Below are 9618 nucleotides of genomic sequence, written 5' to 3'. Positions count from 1 at the left end.
CCCACTGCCAAAAACATGTTGATGCAAATCAGTATCAGGCAAAATAATTTTCCACAATCCGATTTACGGAAAAACCCCAGGTCCCGAGCATTCTGGATTATGGGTCCCATACCTGTACTGTAAAACTATATATTATATTGTCTTTGGGAGATCTTATCCACTCATTTGGCGTTATATATAATCTGTATGCTGATGATATCCAAATTTATTTTTTGACCCCTTCATTAATAGTTGAAACTGAGACTCAAATCTCTAGATGCCTCCTAGCTATCTCCAATTGGATGAACTAGCACCACCTCAAAGTGAACCTAACAAAAACTGAACTAATGATCTTTCTGCCTAAGCCTAGCCCTACCCCCCTTTACTATCTCTATTGATGGCATGCTCATCCACCCTGTTGACTCGGCACATTGTTTGGGGGTGATCTTCTATTATTATTTTAATAATCCCCCGTTTGTAGTAATGGGCGAAATGTTTCGCCAGGCATGGATTCGCGACGAATTTCCGTGTTTCGCCATTGGCAGATTGTTTCGCGAAACGGATGAAAAAATTTGTCGCAGAAAAATAATAATAATAAAAAATAATAGGCGCGCGACAAAATAATAGCCGCGCGACAAAATAATAGCCACGGGCGACAAAATAATAGCCGCGCAACTAAACAATAGACGGGGGCAACAAAATAATAGCCACGGGCGACAAAATAATAGCCGTGCGTCGAAACAATAGCCGGGGACGACGAAATAATAGCCATGCGACGAAATAATAACCGCGGGCAACAAAATAATAGCCGTGCGATGAAATAATAGCCGCGGGCGACGAAACAATAGCCGCGAGCGACAAAATAATAGCCGTGCGACGAAATAATAGCCGTGCGACGAAATAATAGCCGCGGGCGACAAAATAATAGCCACGGGCAACAAAATAATAGCCGCGCGACGAAACAATAGCCGGGGGCGACGAAATAATAACCACGGGCGACGAAATAATAGCCGTGCGACGAAATAATAGCCGCGCGACCAAATAATAGCCACGGGCGACAAAATAATAGCCGCGCAACCAAACAATAGCCGGGGGCGACAAAATAATAGCCACGGGCGACAAAATAATAGCCGTGCGTCGAAACAATAGCCGGGGACGACGAAATAATAGCCATGCGACGAAATAATAACCGCGGGCAACAAAATAATAGCCGTGCGATGAAATAATAGCCGCGGGTGACGAAACAATAGCCGCGGGCGACGAAACAATAGCCGCGGGCGACGAAACAATAGCCGCGGGCGACGAAATAATAGCCGTGCGACGAAATAATAGCCGTGCGACGAAATAATAGCCACGGGCAACAAAATAATAGCCGCGTGACGAAACAATAGCCGGGGGCGACGAAATAATAACCACGGGCGACGAAATAATAGCCGTGCGACGAAATAATAGCCGCGGGCGACAAAATAATAGCCACGGGCAACAAAATAATAGCCGCGGGCGACGAAATAATAGCCGTGGGCGACAATTTTTAATGATGCGTAACATTTTCGCCGCTTCGCGAATCTTTTGCCGTTTCGCGAATCTTTTGAAAGATTCGCAAATTTTCCGGCGAAGCGAAACGGGACAGATTCGCTCATCACTACCCGTTTGTATAAATCTATTCTACTGTACAGCGCTGCGTACATAAGTAGCGCTTTATAAATAAAGATATACATATATAATAAAAAAAGAATAGAAAATAAATGAAATAAATGAGTATATGTGCAGACATTTTCTTTACAGTCGCTGAATGAATGAAATAGTTAAGATTTTGTTGATGTCACCAGGAAAGATTAAATGGTTACACATGGGCAATATTAATTTCTAAAATTATAATATATTGTGGCTTACGAGACAAAGAGAGCCATTATTATTTGTGTGCTGACTATAGCCAGTAACCGTATAAAACCAGCTACTCTTAGCCAACTGGCTTATATGTAACACATACAGCTGGTGAGTTGCGTTTGAACAGGCACAAAGGACCTACTGTTTCAAATGAGAGGTACATGTAATGCAGTCATTTAAAATAGGAGAGAAGCATGAATTCATATATTTTACACAATCTCAATCACTTTTTGATGACGTGTTGCTTTATGCCCTTCTTTTAAGGTTGCAAAACAGATGGCGGACACTGAATGCCATCACCAATAGGAATTCTCCTTCAGAAACACACAGAAAATTAGCACATTCTCAGATAATGCTTTTAATAATATACTGGCAGGGAATCCACAGGGCAATGAAAATGAGATTATTTCTATTCTTTAAAAATGTGTTCTGGGGTTTATTGTGATAGACACAACACTTCCTGCCATAAATATTCACATATTTAAATGGAATAGAATTTGGAAACTCTTTTCCAATCCATTTGTTGATCTTGGATAGTTGAAGAGATTGTTATGCAAAGCAAAATTAGGAATATTGTCCAAAGAGGGTTTTTGTTTTGCTTTTTTTTTTTTTTTTTTAACCACAAACAATGAAGACAAAACCACACATTGATTCTAGCTCAGGTCACAAGTTGTAAAAATTTCCAGAGTTTGTATTCTTCTATTAATATATACAAGTTTAAAATAAATGTTTGGATATTTACATTAAAGTTATTTTGATCATAATATTTTAGACTTTAGCAACCTATCAAAAACTCTTTCATATTTAGGATTTTTGTTTAATTTTAAAAAACTTAAAATCTCGAATGTGGTCTAATTTATGAAAAACTTGAATTTCAAAAACTTGAAATGTAAAAAAAACAAAACAGTAACATCCCAATGAAATGCAATGCAATCACATTCTGCTCAGAATTTTCAAATATTGAATTGATCCCAAAAATGCAACTTGAAAAATAGCTTGAACACAACTTCTACATGAACTTGTCAACTTTTAGATGCCAAGCTCTTATTTTCAAGTTTTTTTCATTTGAGTTTGAAAACTCGAATTTGCTGTTTTTGCTGCAACAGAATGCAATTTATAGGAAGAAAAATATAAGCATGTATGGGGACCTGTCATTTTATTAAGGGGCACATTTACTTGAAAGTCGTATAAACTCAACATAGTATAAATTCGAATGAAATTCGATCATTGCTGTATTTATAAAATGTCACGATAATGCTTGAATCGTGCATACAAAAATTTTGAGTTTACATCCAAAATTTTTGGAGTTTGAGTTGAAAGTATTTGAGTTTCAACGGATGTTCCTTTCCATGAATCTTCTTTATTTTTCCCAAACAGGAAGTGCTCCAGCAGCCATTTTAGGAGCATTGGCACTCTTGGAAAACAATAATGTGTCACTTGTCACTTGAAACTGGGTGAAACTGAAAACAGTGATGGGATTAACTTGTCCTTGAAAACGTGTGAAATAGAAAACAATGAAGGGATTAACTTCCCCTTGAAGCTGGGTGAAACTGAAAACAATGAGGGGATTAAGTTCCCCTTGAATCTGGGTGAAACTGAAAACAATGAGGGGATTAAGTTCCCCTTGAATCTGGGTGAAACTGAAAACAATGAGGGGATTAAGTTCCCCTTGAAACTGGGTGAAACTGAAAACACTGATGGTATTAATTTGTCCTTGAAAACGTGTGAAATAGAAAACAATGAAGGGATTAACTTCCCCTTGAAGCTGGGTGAAACTGAAAACAATGAGGGGATTAAGTTCCCCTTGAATCTGGGTGAAACTGAAAACAATGAGGGGATTAAGTTCCCCTTGAATCTGGGTGAAACTGAAAACAATGAGGGGATTAAGTTCCCCTTGAAACGGGGTGAAACTGAAAACACTGATGGTATTAATTTGTCCTTGAAAACGTGTGAAATAGAAAACAATGAAGGGATTAACTTCCCCTTGAAGCTGGGTGAAACTGAAAACAATGAGGGGATTAAGTTCCCCTTGAATCTGGGTGAAACTGAAAACAATGAGGGGATTAAGTTCCCCTTGAATCTGGGTGAAACTGAAAACAATGAGGGATTAAGTTCCCCTTGAAGCTGGGTGAAACTGAAAACTATGAGGGGATTAAGTTCCCCTTGAAGCTGGGTGAAACTGGAAACAATGAGGGGATTAAGTTCCCCTTGAAGCTGGATGAAACTGAAAACAATGAGGGGATTAAGTTCCCCTTGAAGCTGGGTGAAACTGAAAACAATGAGGGGATTAAGTTCCCCTTGAAACTGGGTGAAACTGAAAACAATGAGGAGATTAAGTTCCCCTTGAAGCTGGGTGAAACTGGAAACAATGAGGGGATTAAGTTCCCCTTGAAACTGGGTGAAACTGGAAACAATGAGGGGATTAAGTTCCCCTTGAAGCTGGGTGAAACTGGAAACAATGAGGGGATTAAGTTCCCCTTGAAGCTGGGTGAAACTGAAAACAATGAGGGGATTAAGTTCCCCTTGAAACTGGGTGAAACTGAAAACAATGAGGGGATTCATTTATTATTCATTATATTCTAAGCCTCCATAGGACTCAATGGTACTCGACAAATCAAACCTGTCAATTTTTTTTTCAAGTTAACTAGACGTTAATAAATCACGAATTATGTTATTATTCGAATAACGCAAATTTTTCGGGAAACAATAACAAAAAAATGAGTTCTGGCAAAAACCCATTCATAAATCTCGAAATCTAGAAGTAAGAAAAAAATTTGACTTCATCTCGAAACTGCTTAGTAAATGTGCCCCTTATGTTGCACCAATTTATCAATGGTCAGAAAAAAAAACATTTTCATTTGATCATTTTTCATAGTTCTCCTTAAAAGTTGACAGTTTTGTCCAAACACGGTGCCCAGATAGCTTCTTAGATAGCCAGGTGGAGGGTGGGCTCCACTCCTATTGGTTAAAAGTCAAGGGGTAGATAATAATGACTAGTGATGAGCGAATCAGTCCCATTTTGCTTTGCCTGTGAAAAATCTGCAAAATGGTGCGCGGCAAAAAAAAATTGTCATGCAACAAAAAAATTCTATTTTTTATGCTCGCGCAATTTTTTTTGTTGCACAGCAAATTATTCTGTCCCCAATTTTGACGTCTGTTTTGCAAAATAATCCGACAATGGGGAAACTCGTGCCCATCACTAATAATGACACCTGTCTTTTTACCTTTGGTGCAAAAAATCACACGCCCCCCCCCCCCCCCCCCCAGCACAGCAGAACACAAGGCAAAATTCCACTGTGGATTTATGAAAAAAATCACTGCTAGCGAAACCACAAATTTCATAGCAAAACATTTTTACGAAATTTCATGTCTGTGACTGAATTCGGAGCAGAGTTAGAAGTTTTGGCAAAAAGGATAAAATGGGTTTCTATTACTTTAAGCCTGAATATCCTTGTAAAGGAAAAGACACCTGGTGAAAAGCTTTCATAAAAGAGCTGGCTTGTTAATGGTTTTCAGTTCTGCAGAAAAGTTTTAAAAAGTCTCAGAATGTGGTGAATAGTGATGAGGGGCTAAATTTTTTGGCAGGCATGGATTTGCAGCGAATTTCCGCGTTTCGATACTGGCGGATGTTTTTGCCAAAATGGGTGAAACTAATCGTCGCGGAAAGATTTGGCGCACAACAAAAAATTGGCTTCACATAAAAAAAAATTGTCGCTAATTTTTCCCCGTTTCACTAATCTTTTGAAAGGTTCGAAAAATTTTCAAACGAAACTTGGCAGATTCGTGCATCACTGGTGATGACATTTTCTAAATATTTGGAAACGTTTCAGGATGTTTTTAAAAGCTTTTATGAATGTGAAAAAATTTTGTCCAGTGGAAAAAAACAGTTTGCCTCTAAACTTAATTAGCAATATTATTTATCTATTATTCTCTTATTATCTTAATAACCCCCTGTTTGTATTAATGTATTCTACTGTACAGCGCTGGGTACATAAGTAGCACTTTATAAATAAAGATATACATACAATAGTATTTATAGTTTATTGTCATTCTTGTAGTTTTTGAAAGTGAATTCTCTCAGCTTCACAATACTGGTCCTGCTGCAGTTTACTAATGCTGTAAGCCTTAAATTGACATCAGGATACGCTGTTAGGTTTACAGAGTGTTGTATGTGCCAGTTGGGGAATACCGCAATCTTTTTTTTTTTTTTAAAGGGATACTGCCATTATTTTTATGATATACAGGTATAGAACCCATTATCCAGAATGCTCGGGACCAAGGGTATTCCGGATAAGGGGTCTTTCCATAATTTGGATCTCCATACCTTAAGTCTACCAAAAAATTAATAAAACATTAATTAAACCCAATGGGATTGTTTTGCATCCAATAAGGATTATTTATATCTTAGTTGGGATCAAATACAAGGTTCTGTGTTATTTCTACATAAAAAAAGGAAATCAGTTTTAAAATTCTGAATTATTTGCTTATAATGGAGTCTATGGGAGACGGGCTTTGCGTAATTCGGAGCTTTCTGGATAACGGGTTTCCGGATAAGGGGTCCGATACCTGTACTTTTCATTTCTAAATGACACTGGTTACACAGCAAATAATTCCCTCTGCCATTTAACATTTTATTCTTGAATCAACAAATTTATTTTTTTTAGCTGTAATATTGGTGTGTAGGCGCCATCTCAGTGCATTGTGCCCGAGTCTGAGCTTTCAGCCAGCGCTACACATTAGAACTGCTTTCAGCTAACCTATTGTTTCTCCTACTCCCATGTAACTGGAGGAGTCCCAAGCCGGACTTGGATTTCTTACTATTGAGTGCTATTCTGATACCTACTGGGAGCTGCTATCTTGCTCCCTTCCCATTGTTCTGCTGATCGGCTGCTGGAGGGGGGAGGGGGATATCACTCTAAATTGCAGCACAGCAGTAAAGTGTGACTGAAGTTTATCAGAGCACAGGTCACATGGCTGTGGCACCCTGGGAAATGAAGAATATGGCTAGCCCCATGGGAAATTTCAAAATTAAATATAAAAAATCTGTTTGTGGTTTTGAAAAACAGATTCCAATGCAGGATTCTGCTGGAGAAGCTCTATTAACTGTGTGTTTTGACAGTATTGCTTTGTCTATTGCTAATAGGTATATTGCTCTTCATCTTAATGTAAGCTTTGGCTTATAAAAGTTCACAAGATAAAGGCACCAATAAGGACAGAGCTAAATATTAATTGAGTATCCGACCTGGAAGACGTAATGAAATTTACAGTAAGGTTTTAGCTTTAGCTTGAAGATAGCTCTGGCAAGTGTAGATATTGTGCATAAATATGTGGCAGATTTGTATTCCGAACTGGAATCAGCTTTCTACAGGAAAAGAGTTTGCACAGTTTTTTTAGGTTAGAAGTTCTATATTAAAGCCGAGTACAGGAGCATCTGGAAAAGCTAGAATATAATAAACCAAAGGCAACAAATCATTGTCGGACAAGTGAAAAACAGCTTACGAAAACAAGTCAATCTACTTGTCAAAATCTGAAACATGGATTCTAAAGGAAATAGAAAATTGTCTCAGAAAAATAAACTCTAAAATGAGCCACGGCAGACACTCTGTTACTTCATTTGTCCCAAGGTTTCACATATGTTTCTGAACATGTGACAAGGTACAAAGTAACTGGAGCCTATTAGAGCGGTTATGTGCATCATACCGGTAATGAGTAAAAATAATCATATATACCAAATACCATGCCTGTAAACATATGAAGATTTTTTTTTTTAATTGTTGGCCAATTTGGTCTTTGGACCTATATATATATATTACAGGTATAGGATCCCTTATCCGGAAACCCGTTATCCAGAAAGTTCCAAATTATGGGAAGGTCATCTCCCATAGATTCCATTTTAATCTAATAATTCAGATTTTTTAGAATGGTTTGCTTTTTCTCTATAATAATGCAACAGTAGCTTGTAATTGATCCCAACTAAGATATAATTAATCCTTATTGGATGCAAATCAATCCTATTGGGTTTATTTGATGTTTTAATTATTTTTTAGTAGGCTTAAGGTATGGAGATCCAAATTACAGAAAACCCCAGGTCCCAAGCATTCTGGATAACAGGTCCCATAACTGTATATATAAATATATATATATATTTTTTGCTAAGGATCTTTGAATCGAGCAGGTACATGATCTGGTCACTTGAATACTAGAATTTTCTCCAACAAAACCCTACTATGGTTTATATAAACAAAGCTGCCGTGTAGCCACAGGGGGTAGCTGTTTCAAATAAATAGGGCTAAATGGTACAGGTTACATAGCAGATAACAGCTAAGCTATGCAAAACACCATTGTATTCTATCAAGCTTATCTATGTTGCTTTCTTTGATGTAGGCACACCTATTTTGATGAGACCACGCCTATTTTGCCGTGCCCGTATCCATTTTGACGCGACCGTGACTTTTTTTGACTCGCAAAATTTTTTATCGCGGGTGAATTTTCGTGGAAGTTTCTCAAAACAATTTGCCATTGGCGAAATTTGGAAACTCGCTGCAAATGCATGCCTGGTGCAAAAATTCGCTCATCACTAGCAATAATATATTATATTGTGATTACTTTAATACACTTTCATTTTGGTGTTACTGTTTCTTTAAGCTAATGTACTCCAATATTCCTAAAATAGCACCACATTGTTTACAGTCTTTTGTACCTAAAGGGGAACTATCATACAAAGGAAAATGCTTCACTTCATTAGGAAATAAGGACATTTCTAAAAATTCTGTGGTGTTTCTGAAATAATAAAGTTACACTAAACTTTTCCCCTGGCAGTAATATTTTTCTTTACATTCAGCTTTGTGTCAGTGTTAGTTATTTTTAGTGATGAGCGAATCTGTCCTGTTTTGGTTCGCCATAAAATTAGCAAATTTTCAAAAAGATTCCCAAAACGGCAAAAAATTGTTTTGACAATTTTTTTTTGCCGTGTGCCAAATATGTTTGCTGATGGTCAAATGCAGAATTTGTCCCGTTCCGCTTTGCAAAAAATTAGGGAAACGGGGAAAAACCCACATGTCACATGCGTCTTTTTTACATGACTGTGCCTATTTTGCCACGACCATGCTCAATTTAATATGATCGAGCCTATTTTGATGTGACCGCAACGTTTTTTGATGTGAGTCAAATTTTTCTGCAGTGAATTTTCGCGGACGTTACGTGAAACAATTTGCCAAGGCCAAAATGCTGAAATTCGCTGCCAAAAAATGTGGTCATCAATAATTGTAGCTAGTGATCGGCGAAATTATTCACCAGGCATAGATTCCCCGCAAATTTTTGCATTTCGCCATTGGTGGATTGTTTCGCGAAACGGGTGTCAAAATTTGCCTAGTAAAGATTTGACACCCACATCAAAAAATTGTCCCCCGCATCAAAAAAATTGTCACCCATGTCAAAAAAAGATTAAAAAGGTTTTGTTTTTTTTGCAGTGCACGACACATTTTTTTGCCGCTCGATATTTTCACCGTTTCGCGAACCTTTTGAAAGATTCATGACATTTTTGGTGAACCAAACCGGGACAGATTTGCTCATCACTAATTGTAGCTCTATATGTCACAGCATTCTTTTCAGTGGAAAAAAATTGATAATTATCTATGAAAATTAATAAGCATGGATGGACAGTGTGAGCCATCAGACTTAAATATATGTTTAGATAAAGAGTCTTAGATCTTAGTACAGGTATAGGACCCATTATCCAGAATGCTCGGGACC

The sequence above is a fragment of the Xenopus tropicalis genome, chromosome 6, assembly GCF_000004195.4.
Source record: "Xenopus tropicalis strain Nigerian chromosome 6, UCB_Xtro_10.0, whole genome shotgun sequence".
Classification (NCBI taxonomy): Eukaryota; Metazoa; Chordata; class Amphibia; order Anura; family Pipidae; genus Xenopus; species Xenopus tropicalis.
Note: the sequence above shows the minus strand (reverse complement) of the source record.